Raw genomic sequence first — 15459 nt, forward strand, 5'->3', positions numbered from 1 at the left:
TAAATTAACACACAGAAACCGGTTAAGGTCCTAGCACCTCTCGGTTGTTTGATTCTTTTTATAAACTAAACGCATCAGCATGAAAACTCTTTTAAATATTTCTTTCGCATGCGACATGACTTTTAAGGAAGATTTTGTTTTTCTTACTTTCTGTACTGAGATTTTTATCCACCACCTGTATGGCTAAACTATTTACACAATAACATATCATTTTAACCACAAAAGTAACCGACACTGAGCAGGATTAACCTGAAGACTGAGCGCTTTACCCAAAGTGAGTTATTTGACATAGAAAAAAAGTTTAAGGCATTCTCTGTTTTCCAATTGCCCATAATGCACTTTGTTTGCCCCCCAAATTTTGCATAAACTATTGTTTTGGAAATATGCAGTCCTCCCAAGAGAGTTTGAAAACAATAGTTTATGCAAAATTTGGGGGGCAAACAAAGTGTATTATGGGCAATTGGAAAATAGAGAATTTGTTTCTTTGCCATTTCTAGTTGTGTAAATGGCAGATAATGCTTTCGGGAAAAAAATTAAAGGACTTTTAATTTACCTGAAAGATGATTTTCTTTTTTCTCTTAGCAGATGATCACACTTTTAAATCTGAGCAACTCTGAAGAATAAACACACAGACAAGTTAATCCCGAAGCGCCTGTTGATTCTTTGTTTTTTAATACACTAAAATAATCAGCATGAAAACTGTGATGTATATCTTCCTTGCATGCGACATGTAGACCTGACTTGGCAGGATATTTTTTTATTACGCTATTGCACTGAGATTTTTTATTAACCAGGAGAATGACAGGTATATTCACCAAAAAATAGACCTTTTTAATACAAAAAAGCTGATACTAAACTTGATTAACCTGACTGTAGAGCTTTACCCAAAGGAAGCTATTTGACACAGAAAAAAACTCAGGCAGCCGTTGCGTTGCCGAATCTAATTGTACGAATGATACTTCTGGCAAAAATAAAGGCTTTAATAAGGATTTTTCCGTTAGAAGATGATCGCGCTTTCCAACCTGAGCAACTCTGATGAATTAACACACGGAAACGTTAAGCCCAAAGCGCTTGTTCATTCTTTGTTGTTTAACAAAGACATAAGCCTCAGCATGAAAACTCTTATGAATGTCTTCCTAAAATGTTTCATGTAGATCCGACTCAGTGGAAGATTTTGTTTTGCCTCCATTTTTGCACTGAGATTTTTTATTTAGCAACGGAATAACTGGACTACTTACAAAAATGGACCATTTTTAATAAAAAAAGGAACCGACAAAAATCAGGATTAACCTAAGGACTGATCGCTTTACCCAAAGAAAGTAATTGACACAGAAAAAAAACGTTAAGGCATTTTTTCCTTTGCCAAATCTAGTTGTCTCAATGGCTGAATAATACTTTTGGCGAGAAAAAAAGGTTTTTAACAAGCTTTTTTTTCATTAGAAGATGACCGCGCTTTCCAACATGAGCAACTCTGATGAAGCCGGTGAAGCCCTTAGCACCTGTCGGTTCTTTGATTCTTTTTATAAACTAAACGCATCAACGTGAAAACTTTTATGAATATTTCCCTCGCATGCGGCATGTAGACGTGACTTTTAAGGAAGATTTTGTTTTTCTTACTTTTTGTGTTCAGGTTTTTATTCATCACCGGAATGACCAGACTATTTACACAATAACGTATCATTTTTACTACAAAAGTAACCGACACTGAGCAGGACAAACCTTAAGACTGGGCGCTTTACCAAAAAAAAAAACAAAAAGTTAAGGCACTTTTTGCTTTGCCAAGTCTAGTTGTGTAAATGGCAGATGATGCTTTCGGAAAGAAAATTAGAAGGGTATTTAATTACCTGAAATATGATTTTCTTTCTTCTGTTAGCAGATGATCGCACTTTCCAACCTTAGCAACTCTGATGAATTAACTCACAGAAATGTTAAGCCCTAAGCGCCTGTCGGTTCTTTGTTTTTTTTTTATGAACTGAAGACGTCAGCATGAAATCTCTTTCTTATTAATGTATCACTTGCATGCGACATGCAGACCAGACTCAGCAGAATATTTAGTTTTGATAAATTTTTCACTTAGATTTGTTACTAACTACTCGAATAACCGTATTTCTTTTACCAAAAAACAGACCATTTTAATACAAAAAGTAACTGACACTAATCTGGATTAACCTGAAGACGAAGCGCTTTACCCCCAGAAAGATTAGACACCGAGAAATGGTTAAAACACTTCTTGCTTTGTCAAGTGTACTTATGTATATGGCAGAATGACAATTTTGGCAAGAAAATAAGGGCTTTTAATTTACCTGAAATATGATTTTTTCCTTTCTGTTAGCTGATAATCGCGCTTTTCAATCTAAGCAACTTTGAGGAATTCTACACGCAGACACGCCTAAGCGCCTGCCGGTTCTTTTTTTTAATACACTGAAGAAATCAGCATGAAAACTCTTATGAATATCTCGCTTGTATGCAACATGTAGACCTGAGTTAGCAGGACATTTTGTTTTGATTAATCTTTTGCACTGAGATTTTCTATTAACCACCAGAATGACCGGTCTATTTACTAAAAAATATACCTTTTTAATACAGTAAAAGCTGATACTAATCTGGATTAACCTGAAGACAGTAGAGCTTTGCCCAAAGGGAGTTTTTTGACACAGAAAAAAGGCAGCTGTTGCTTTGCCGAATCTGGCTGAATGATATTTCTTGGAAGAAAAAAAAGTGGGGTTAATTTATTTTTTTTCGTAAGAAGATGATCGCGCTTTCCAACCGGAGCAACTCTGGTGAATTTACACACAGAAACGTTAAGCTCCAAGCACTAGTCGGTTTTCTTTTTTTTTTGTATGAACTGATGGCATAAGCATAAAAACTCTAATGAATATTCCCTTGCATGCGACATGTAGACCCAACTCAGCAGAAGATTTAGTTTTGCCTCCATTTTTATTGACATTTTTTATTTAGCAACGGAATAACTAAACTCCTTCCAAAAAATGGACCATTTTTAATACAAAAAGTAACCGACATTAATCAGGATTAACCTAAGAACTGAGCGCAGAAAAAAGTGAAGGTATTTGTTGCTTTGCCAAATCTAGCTGTCTCAGTGGCTGAATGATACTTTTGGCAAGAAAAAGAGGTTTTTAACAAGGGTTTCTTTCATTACAAGATGATCGCGTTTTCCAAACTGAGCAACTCTGATGAATTAACACCTGTCGGTTCTTTGTTTCTTTTTATAAACTAAACGCATCAGCATGAAAACTCATGAATGTTTCCCTCGCATGCGACATGACTTTTAAGGATGATTTTGTTTTTCTTACTTTTTGTACTGAGAGTTTTTTCACCACTGGAATGACCAGACTATTAACACAAAAATATATCATTTTTACTACAAAAGAAACCGACTTTGAGCAGGATTAACCTGAAGACTGAGCGCTTTACCCAAAGTGAGTTATTTGACATAGAAAAAAAGTTTAAGGCATTCTCTGTTTTCCAATTGCCCATAATGCACTTTGTTTGCCCCCCAAATTTTGCATAAACTATTGTTTTGGAAATATGCAGTCCTCCCAAGAGAGTTTGAAAACAATAGTTTATGCAAAATTTGGGGGGCAAACAAAGTGTATTATGGGCAATTGGAAAATAGAGAATTTGTTTCTTTGCCATTTCTAGTTGTGTAAATGGCAGATAATGCTTTCGGGAAAAAAATTAAAGGACTTTTAATTTACCTGAAAGATGATTTTCTTTTTTCTCTTAGCAGATGATCACACTTTTAAATCTGAGCAACTCTGAAGAATAAACACACAGACAAGTTAATCCCGAAGCGCCTGTTGATTCTTTGTTTTTTAATACACTAAAATAATCAGCATGAAAACTGTGATGTATATCTTCCTTGCATGCGACATGTAGACCTGACTTGGCAGGATATTTTTTTATTACGCTATTGCACTGATATTTTTTGTTAACCAGGAGAATGACAGGTATATTCACCAAAAAATAGACCTTTTTAATACAAAAAAGCTGATACTAAACTTGATTAACCTGACTGTAGAGCTTTACCCAAAGGAAGTTATTTGACACAGAAAAAAACTCAGGCAGCCGTTGCGTTGCCGAATCTAATTGTACGAATGATACTTCTGGCAAAAATAAAGGCTTTAATAAGGATTTTTCCGTTAGAAGATGATCGCGCTTTCCAACCTGAGCAACTCTGATGAATTAACACACGGAAACGTAAAGCCCAAAGCGCTTGTTCATTCTTTGTTGTTTAACAAAGACATAAGCCTCAGCATGAAAACTCTTATGAATGTCTTCCTAAAATGTTTCATGTAGATCCGACTCAGTGGAAGATTTTGTTTTGCCTCCATTTTTGCACTGAGATTTTTTATTTAGCAACGGAATAACTGGACTACTTACAAAAATGGACCATTTTTAATAAAAAAAGGAACCGACAAAAATCAGGATTAACCTAAGGACTGATCGCTTTACCCAAAGAAAGTAATTGACACAGAAAAAAAACGTTAAGGCATTTTTTCCTTTGCCAAATCTAGTTGTCTCAATGGCTGAATAATACTTTTGGCGAGAAAAAAAGGTTTTTAACAAGCTTTTTTTTCATTAGAAGATGACCGCGCTTTCCAACATGAGCAACTCTGATGAAGCCGGTGAAGCCCTTAGCACCTGTCGGTTCTTTGATTCTTTTTATAAACTAAACGCATCAACGTGAAAACTTTTATGAATATTTCCCTCGCATGCGACATGTAGACGTGACTTTTAAGGAAGATTTTGTTTTTCTTACTTTTTGTGTTCAGGTTTTTTATTCATCACCGGAATGACCAGACTATTTACACAATAACGTATCATTTTTACTACAAAAGTAACCGACACTGAGCAGGACAAACCTTAAGACTGGGCGCTTTACCCAAAGAAAACAAAAAGTTAAGGCACTTTTTGCTTTGCCAAGTCTAGTTGTGTAAATGGCAGATGATGCTTTCGGAAAGAAAATTAGAAGGGTATTTAATTACCTGAAATATGATTTTCTTTCTTCTGTTAGCAGATGATCGCACTTTCCAACCTTAGCAACTCTGATGAATTAACTCACAGAAATGTTAAGCCCTAAGCGCCTGTCGGTTCTTTGTTTTTTTTTTATGAACTGAAGACGTCAGCATGAAATCTCTTATTAATGTATCACTTGCATGCGACATGCAGACCAGACTCAGCAGAATATTTAATTTTGATAAATTTTTCACTTAGATTTGTTACTAACTACTCGAATAACCGTATTTCTTTTACCAAAAAACAGACCATTTTAATACAAAAAGTAACTGACACTGATCTGGATTAACCTGAAGACGAAGCGCTTTACCCCCAGAAAGATTAGACACCGAGAAATGGTTAAAACACTTCTTGCTTTGTCAAGTGTACTTATGTATATGGCAGAATGACAATTTTGGCAAGAAAATAAGGGCTTTTAATTTACCTGAAATATGATTTTTTCCTTTCTGTTAGCTGATAATCGCGCTTTTCAATCTAAGCAACTTTGAGGAATTCTACACGCAGACACGCCTAAGCGCCTGCCGGTTCTTTTTTTTAATACACTGAAGAAATCAGCATGAAAACTCTTATGAATATCTCGCTTGTATGCAACATGTAGACCTGAGTTAGCAGGACATTTTGTTTTGATTAATCTTTTGCACTGAGATTTTCTATTAACCACCAGAATGACCGGTCTATTTACTAAAAAATATACCTTTTTAATACAGTAAAAGCTGATACTAATCTGGATTAACCTGAAGACAGTAGAGCTTTGCCCAAAGGGAGTTTTTTGACACAGAAAAAAGGCAGCTGTTGCTTTGCCGAATCTGGCTGAATGATATTTCTTGGAAGAAAAAAAAGTGGGGTTAATTTATTTTTTTTCGTAAGAAGATGATCGCGCTTTCCAACCGGAGCAACTCTGGTGAATTTACACACAGAAACGTTAAGTTCCAAGCACTAGTCGGTTTTCTTTTTTTTTTGTATGAACTGATGGCATAAGCATAAAAACTCTAATGAATATTCCCTTGCATGCGACATGTAGACCCAACTCAGCAGAAGATTTAGTTTTGCCTCCATTTTTATTGACATTTTTTATTTAGCAACGGAATAACTAAACTCCTTCCAAAAAATGGACCATTTTTAATACAAAAAGTAACCGACATTAATCAGGATTAACCTAAGAACTGAGCGCAGAAAAAAGTGAAGGTATTTGTTGCTTTGCCAAATCTAGCTGTCTCAGTGGCTGAATGATACTTTTGGCAAGAAAAAGAGGTTTTTAACAAGGGTTTCTTTCATTACAAGATGATCGCGTTTTCCAAACTGAGCAACTCTGATGAATTAACACCTGTCGGTTCTTTGTTTCTTTTTATAAACTAAACGCATCAGCATGAAAACTCATGAATGTTTCCCTCGCATGCGACATGACTTTTAAGGATGATTTTGTTTTTCTTACTTTTTGTACTGAGAGTTTTTTCACCACTGGAATGACCAGACTATTAACACAAAAATATATCATTTTTACTACAAAAGAAACCGACTTTGAGCAGGATTAACCTGAAGACTGAGCGCTTTACCCAAAGTGAGTTATTTGACACAGAGAAAAAAGTTAAGGCATTTGTTACTTTGCCACGTCTAGTGTGAATGGCTGATGATGTTTTTCTGATAGAAAATTATAGGGTTATAATTTACCTGACAAATAATTTTCTTTCTTCTCCTAGCAGATGATGAGCAACTCTGATATATTTACACACAGAAACGTTAAGCTCTAAGCGCCTGTTGATTCTTTGTTTTGTAATACACTTAACACATCAGCATGCTTACTTTTTTGTTAAAAGTCAAATGGGTGGTGGACGTAAAATAATAGAAAAAATAGTAATAAAAAATTCATAAAAAGTTTCAAAATTGAACTTAAAATTAGCGATCTATTGACATTCTTAAAATTCTTAAGGTTACCATAAACACGAGGGAATTCAACATGTTCATTAGTTGAGTCCTCCTCTTTGGTAAAGTACCATGCTTTTACGAAATTTCGAGTGAACGGACTATCTTGCGGAAGTTTTTCCGACCGAGCCACTTCTATCCTTTCCACTGATAAAGTAATGGCCGCTGAACTTCTGCACATGGCCACTTGACGCAAGAGCTGCCAGCCCAACGGATCACGCGACAGCGAGACACACAAGGCCCTAACCAGTAAAAACGACTGAGGTACTGTACTTGGTTAAATACTCTTCCTTGGTATTTACTTTTCCCCTTAAAAAACCCCAACAAAAACGAAAAAAATTAATGAGGCTAGTGCCTCAGTTTGCCTCAAAGTGGCTACGGCCCTGACACAAAGATCTCTCTCACACAATTTCGTTGTGGTCCCTTATACTAGAGGCATTTTAGGAAAAAATCACTAGTTCTGAACCAACACAACATCAAATAGGCCCTTTCACGGTTTTCGACGGCATCTTGACGAGTAGGCAAAGCGGTTAAAAATTACAGTGTTTGTATGGGCATCCGACGGCAACTATCTTTTACAAAAATCGAATTCTGGACAAATTATGAATTCTTAAGCTAAGATACTAGGCAAAAGTGTTTTTTTCGCTGAGTTTGAAGGATGAAGCTGGGCTAAAAAAACTTTAATTTCCCATACATTTGTCTACATTTTTTCCACATGATTGATGCGGTTCGCGGGGAAAATTATAGACAAACGTATGGAAAAATTGCGAGTTAAGCCTCCTCATGGGGTAAAAACGTATCCTTTATATTCAACTGTGGCACTCTCGCTAGAACCGCATGTGATTTTTTTCCTTACCGAAAAATTTTAACTCGTAGACGTATTTTCTGTCGTCATTTGCATAACGTTGGATATAGGACTTAACAGGTGTATGATATTTTGACCTCAGCACTATAAAGCAATCTCTGTAAATCTAATATATGTTATTGTTTAACTTATATATCTTTATCACTTGATCACAGTTTAAGAGCGCCTGTCTGTAAACATAGGCACGCTAAGCGCTAATTGATGGGGTGGCTTTGAGTGCGGCTGGGTGATTGTCATGTTGGGATGGTTTATTTCATGGGTTGAGCACTTCTTACACACAGGAAAAAAACCAACAATGTGGATTGACTGCAATGCAGCAACCTGCGTTTTAAGAGGGGCAAAAAACTTTACTCGAATCGTTACCAGAAGCTCTTCTTGTGATAAGGCAGGACTGAATGAAGCTGAAGGAGTGCAAACTTGTGCACCCGCTGTCTAGTAATTGAAAAGCTGTACATTCATTGAAGACCAGTCGGCGAGCTTTACCGCGGCTGCATGCTCCCTAAAGGCATGATCGTAATTTAGCTAACAAAAACCACTAAATTGACGATATGTTCATAGAATACAAAGCTTGAAGCTAGTGGTGCGGGAAATATGAGCAAAGAATAAGATAGATAGAAAATGGAAAAGGCCTCCATCCACGATGCAGTGTTCTTAATTTGACGCTTTGGTTTTTGAGCGTGTGGGATAATACTAAGCGGCCATCGAACCACAGTTGAGGTTCTTGCTTGCTGTAAAAATAAATCTTCCGGATTCAAGAATTTTCCAGCAGTGATTTCAGACACGACCTTTAACGGTACTGGGGAGTAGCCGGGCCCAACGGCGAATGCCTGTTGACAAGGTAAGGCCGAGGGAACCGCGGCATGACTTGCAATAAGACGTGAAGCAAAGGGAAAGATAATTGAAGCTGGAAGGCTGTAAGTCGGGAACGAAGAGGTTGATGTGAAAAGAAAACTAGCGGCGGAGAACATAGGCACAACAGTTGGGACAACGAGAGATGTTGACGTACCTGAGGATGCGATTCCTTGTGACGCCACTGGCGACAAAGTGGAAATGACAGCAGTGGATGAAGCAATCGAGGGTACAGACCCAAGAAAACCAAAGGCTGTGAAGCCGAAGCACACGTTAAAGACCACGGTTGAGGCAAACCAACGGAATCGAAATGTGCTACACGACCGACAGCTTTGTGGCAGGAAAACCTTGACTAGAAGCTGGAACTGCAGGTGCGCAAAATGTGGCCAGCAGGGATTGCTGAACTTTCGCCGAAATCGGCGATTGAATCGCCTGAATAACTTAAGCCAAGAATTTGGGCGATATAGAAGCACAAGCAGTAACCGTGGACGAAACGGAGGAAGAAGATGAAGAGGCCATTGATAAAGAACTCTCCAGGCTGTTCCTGGGATGTCGCAGCGGCATGGCGAGCAACGACAAACAAACGAGCAAAACCAAATGAAAATAAGCTAGAAAACGGTCCTGACAACAGCGTGGGAGTGACCCGTCAAATAAAAGTCGTAACTTGCAGAATTTGTGAAAAAAACGAAGCAAACAAACGGCAATCAAAGCAAAGCTACACTCAAGCAGACCACGAGGGCCAATCTCCGTGGCAGTGAGGCAAATGCTCAAAGAAATCACCCGCGAAATCTCCCGGTTAACACTGATTCTTGATAATCTCATATGAATAGCTCTTAAACAATGCATGACTCGCAGTCTGGCCCATGTTATTCAATGCCTTGTGAAGGCAAAATATGTAAAGTACAGAACGAGGTATTTCTAAATGTTTTATTAGTAAAAGATTTTTAGCTTATAAACAATACGCGACTCAAGGTCTGGCCGAGCGGGAGCATCAGCCTAGTCGCCAACAAAAACAAGAAGCTCATAGAGCTTTAAGCCTCGCTTGATCACGTGACCACTCCAGTTCTGAGTGGTAAAAACTCTTGAGTAAATCTTGACAAATATTTCAGTATGTATTAATATCCTCCGAAAAACTTATTTGCATTTTCCCGTTGGAATTTTCTATTGTTTTTAAGGTCACCCTGTTCCCGAGCCATTTTTGCAAATTTCTCATATAAACGGTTCGCAGCTATTTATAAAGAAACGTATGTAAAGTTCCCTCACTCTGGGCGGCTCAGTATGAAAAAGTAACCATCCTATCAGGGACAACGTATCTCTATATAAACAGGTCCTAAGTTAACAACTCAACGTAATTTACCAAACAAATACGATTCAACAATGGAATGACAGAAAAACGGTGAATCATTTTCTGACATATAACTACAAGACTGTTGTCGAGTATTAAGCAATACGAAATCGGAGATGTTTATCTGTATCTTCTTAGGAAGTGATCAGTCAGAGTTAGAAGATTTCAAGACTACATAAGCGCTTATGTTTTAAGCATCTTTATCTTTATCCGAAAAGCCTTTAGTCTCCATCGCAGCCATTTTGTGGGATGCATATTAGCAAAATAGCTTTGTATGATGACAGGAAAAACAAATATGCCTTACTATAGAAATATATCGAAGCATTTTAACAACGCAAACAAAATTTACGCGTAATCAAATTAACGCGAATTTTCGGAAAAGTTATGTTTACATGCACTTAATTAATGTGAATAAAATAAAAGAGAACTTTTGCAATTCGCGTTAATAACATGTATCGTTAATTTCCTTTAATAAGGTAAATCAAGGAAAACAAATTGATGCTGTCCTTTGCCACAATTGGGGTCTTAATGGGTTGTAATAAGGGTTTGTCCTAAACAGGGTCAGGGTCAACCCCCCTGCTGCATCCCTATACCCAAACATGAGTCAACTATCCCCCAAAATCATAATCATCATCATCATCATCATCATCATCATCATCATCACGCAACAATTTAATCATCATAAACAATTTAAACAGCTATTAAGTTTTGAGATCTTTATTATTCCTGCTTTTTCAATTTACCAAAATTAATTTAAATAAAACTAATAAAAATGTCTACAAACAAGATTTAATTTACGTTTAAGCAGGCACATGTGATAAATATTGCTTTCAAGCTTGATAAATATGAATAAATAATTGAAATGGATATACCAGATTATTATTTTCCTGCTTTGCCTTTACCAAAATTTACGGAAAACTATAAAACTGTCTACATATTCGTTTATTGCAGGGATAACAGCTTTCAAGCCTGATAAATATGAATAAATAATTGAAATGGATATACCAGATTATTATTTCCCTGCTTTGCCTTTACCAAAACTTAACGAAAACTATAAAACTGTCTACATATTCGTTTATTGCAGGGAAAGCAGATACATATGGCAAATGTCCTCAAACATTTTTAAGTGCAGCACGCACAAGTAATAATACGAATTAACATATAAGTAAATAGGCTTCTTGCTTTCCTGCTTTTGGACTAAAAATAACAGGCATAATCAAAGATACATAATCTGTTCACATATTCTCTGACGAGAAGTATGGCTGCTTAATAGAATGTATTAAAGAAAAATTATTTGGAATAATAGCTAAATTCCAAATTTTACGAGACAAAGAAGAAATAGCATTTAATAGTAACAAAAAAGGTTATAGATTTACACTTTTAAAGTTCCCACGTGCCGCCATTTTGGATTTTATGTCGTGTAATGGTTGCTGCTATTGTTTGGAAGCAAAGGATCCTTTGTGTGTAACAATTGAACAACCATTACACGTCATAAAATCCAAAATGAATGTTATTTGTCCTTTTCTTGTAAAATTTGAATTAAGGCATTTTTTCAAACAATCCAACGTCAACTTGTCATTAGAGTGTAACTTCCCTTTAAATTGAATATATTGTAGTAAAGTAATCGATGTCCTGCTCTTCAAAAGTGACACAAAAATGATCTAATCATCTACTAACATTTTTTACAGCAGGAACAGGTAAATGATATTTTTCAAAAGATGAATAAATATCAAGTGTAATAGACATCAGTTTACTATCTCTATATGCTTAGTCTTATACCCAAAGGTTGCAGAAAACCTATAAAATTTTCTATATATCTTTTATAGCAAGCACAAGAAACACAATCACAAGTGATTATATTTTCTAAATGACAAAAGTAACTTGAAACGAAAAAAAAAACGAAAAAACAATACAGAAAGCCTATAAAATTGTCTACATATTCTTTTAAAGCAGATAAAAGAAATACGTATGACAATGTCCCTAGACGTTCTTACATCACTCAGAGATGAGTGAAATATAATTAAAACCTACCAAAACCTTAAAGAAAATTTGTAATGTCATCTAACTGTCGAATCTATTAATTCTTTTAAAGCAGACATAAAGGATAAACAGAAAACCTAAAAATATATTTCTTTTTGTGTGGTGTATTTAATACAGAAAACAGTGTGTAAACTCCGAGTTACAACACACACATGGCAAGAACTCAACTAACTCGATCGTACACGGCCTTCTTGTCACGTGACGACTCTACTAGTCCCAGGACTCCACATTCCTCCCCCCCAAGTTCTTAAACAAGCAAGAAAACAAATGTCAACGAGAAAAAAAAATTAACGCCTCTGCCCTAAAACTTAAAACTGTTCACGGGGGAGGGAATGAGTCCATTAGTAAAAACGCTGCGGGGGGTTTCTATTCCTCGCTGGGTATCGCCTGACAGGGGTAGTTGGCCCCGAGTCCCGAACCATTGTTGCACTGGGTGGTTCTCTGTCTCCATGGGCAACCTCGGGGTCATTTACATCAGGTACGGTTATCTCTGGATCCACACCTTCCTGCTGCAATGGGCTAGTAATTGGTAATGTGACACCAGGGTTGAAACTTTCTGTGGGTCGAGCAACTAGTTGATCGTGGTGTCTTCGAACCACAGTTCCATCTTCCAACTCAATTCTCGCAGACAAAGGACCAGTTTCCTGGATGATAGTTCCTGGAATCCACTTGGGGCCTCTGGAGTAGTTTCGAACATTCACTGAATCGCCGACTTCCACTTGACGCATTCGGCTATGCTGATCATGCTGTATCTTCTGTCTTGACTGTGCTGCATGTACCCTTGCCGCTACATCTGGTCGCAGCAGATCGAGATGTGACCTCAGACTTCGTCCCCAGCGTAACTGAGCAGGAGACTCACCCGTGGTGCTTTGGGGGGTAATACGATAACTTAATAGGAACCGAGCTAACTTGGTCTCGACAGTACCATCACCTTGCTTCTTCATCCCTTGCTTAAACGTCTGCACCGCTCGTTCTACGAGGCCATTTGATGATGGGTGATAAGGAGCAGAGGTAATGTGCTTGATGCCATTTTTCTGTAGAAATGACTTGAACTCGCTGCTAACAAAATTGGACCCATTGTCTGACACTACAATCTCTGGTAGGCCGTGTGAAGCGAAGGTTGTCCTCAGCTTTTCAATGGTTGCGCTGGAAGTGGCAGAATTCACACAATGGATATCCATCCATTTAGAATGCGCATCAATAATTAGGAGAAACATCTTGCCCATAAAAGGACCGGCATAATCTACATGTACTCGAGACCAAGGGCGGCCTGGCCATTCCCAAGGGTGCAACGGTGAACTGGGTGGCTTCTTTTGGTGGCTTTGGCAGGTAACACAGCTTTTCACCTTTTCCTCCAAACGTGAGTCCATTTTCGGCCACCACACATAGCTCCTAGCTAGGCTTTTCATTCTAACAATACCGGGGTGGGACTCATGAAGTATGTTCAACACTTCCTCTCTCCCCTGTGGGGGTATCACGACCCGGGATCCCCAAAGTAGGCAGCCAGCATGTACACTCAATTCCTCTCTTCTAGCAAAATAAGGCTTCAGGGCTTCTTCTTCGACTGCCATGGGCCATCCGTGAAGGACGAACTGCAGAACTTGAGAAAGTACTGGATCACGGGCTGTCCACAACTTCACTTTAGTGGCATCCACTGGGCTGGTGTTGATGGTCTCTAGAAGGTGTATAATGTCCCCTGGGGTGGGCGTGGTCTCTGGAGCAACTGGAAGGGGTAGACGACTGAGGGCGTCTGCGTTTCCATTCTCTTCACCAGGGCGATAAATAAGCTCATACTCATACGCAAGCAAAGTCAATGCCCATCGCTGCATCCTACTTGAGGCCATTAGAGGTGTGGCTCGTTCAGGGTTAAGCAGCCCCCAAAGTGGTTTGTGATCTGTGTAGACCTTGAAATGACGTCCAAAAAGAAATTGATGGAACTTCTTCACGGCAAAAACTACAGCTAGTGCCTCTTTATCTAGGTGGCCATAGTTCCTCTCTGCTGTGGAGAGTGTTCGTGAGGCATATGCAACTGGTTTCTCTGAGCCATCTTTCATAACATGGGCCAGCACTGCCCCAATACCATAGGGTGAAGCATCACAAGATACCACCAACTCTTTCTCAGGATCATAATGTACGAGTACATCTGATGATTGAAGTCGATTCTTCGCCTTATCAAACGCCTCTTGTTGCTCTGTACCCCATTTCCAACAGATATCTTTCCTCAGAAGCTCGTGCAGTGGCTCCAGGGTGGACGATAGGTCGGGCATGAACTTGCCATAGAAGTTAAGCATCCCTAGAAAGGACTTCAGCTCAGAGGGATTGGTTGGGGTTGGAGCCTCCTTGATGGCCTTCACCTTTGCTTCAACTGGATGGAACCCTTCTGCGTCAATGCGGTGCCCCAGGCACTCCAAAACGGGCTTCATAAATTGGCACTTTTCAGCTTTGAGCCGCAAGCCGGCATCAGAAAGGCGTCCCAAAACTTTCTCGATGTTGTCTAGGTGCTCTTCCGTGCTGGGCCCTGTGATGAGGATATTATCTAGCAAGACTCCTGTCGAAGGTATTCCTTGCAGCAAACCCTCCATGGTTCTCTGGAAGATGCCGGGCGCTGAAGAGACCCCATACGGAAGGCGGTTATATCTAAAAAGGCCTTTATGGGTGTTAATTGTCAAAAACTCCCTTGAGTTCTCATCCACAAGCATCTGCTCATAAGCATGGCTCAAGTCTAACTCAGTAAACGTTTGACCCCCAGCCAACTTTGTGTATAGATCATCGAGCTTGGGGATAGGGTAGCCATCTAATTTCGAGACCTTATTGACGGTAAGCTTGTAATCTCCACAGACTCTTACTGTGCCATCACTTTTCATAACTGGGACAATGGGTGTGGCCCACTCGGAATATTGAACGGGTTCAATGGTTCCTGCCTTCTCAAGTCTTTCCAGGTCTTGCTCAATTTTCTCCCTGAGAGCATATGGCACTGGTCTGGCTTTATGGAAAATGGGGGTGGCTGTGGGGTCCACATGGATCTTGGCCTTTGTCCCCTGTAGGGTCCCCAGACCCTCCCCAAATAGCTGTGCATGTTTCTGCAAAATCTCTCCAAGTCGCTTGTCATGCGAAGTAAGTTGCTTAATCCTTGGCCAATTTAGCTTAATTTCTTCCAGCCAATTCCTCCCCAACAGAGCTGGGCCTTCTCCACTTACAACTAACAATGGCAAGGAGTATTCGCCCCCTTCATAATGTACATCAACTGTACACACCCCTTCGGGCTTGACCTCTTCCCCAGTGTATGTACGAAGGACAATTCCTGATTTCTCCAGTGGCGGTGCCCCGTTTTGTGAGACAAGGTGTTTGTAGGTGCCTTCACTTATCACTGACAATGAAGCCCCTGTGTCAACTTCCATTTCTA

The 15459-nt window shown here is 38.9% G+C and overlaps 1 long non-coding RNA gene across 1 annotated transcript; it reads right to left on the bottom strand.

Annotated features, from left to right (window-relative positions):
- Positions 1-344: 344 nt before the first annotated feature.
- On the bottom strand, positions 345-5075 carry LOC144652383 (uncharacterized). Its single transcript, XR_013570527.1, has 3 exons — positions 5007-5075; positions 3717-3776; positions 345-613 (listed from the first exon to the last, which is right to left on the bottom strand). It is a non-coding gene; the product is annotated as an uncharacterized LOC144652383 (long non-coding RNA).
- Positions 5076-15459: the final 10384 nt, after the last annotated feature.

The sequence above is a fragment of the Oculina patagonica genome, chromosome 4, assembly GCF_052425735.1.
Source record: "Oculina patagonica isolate OP01 chromosome 4, crgOcupat, whole genome shotgun sequence".
NCBI lineage: Eukaryota > Metazoa > Cnidaria > Anthozoa > Scleractinia > Oculinidae > Oculina > Oculina patagonica.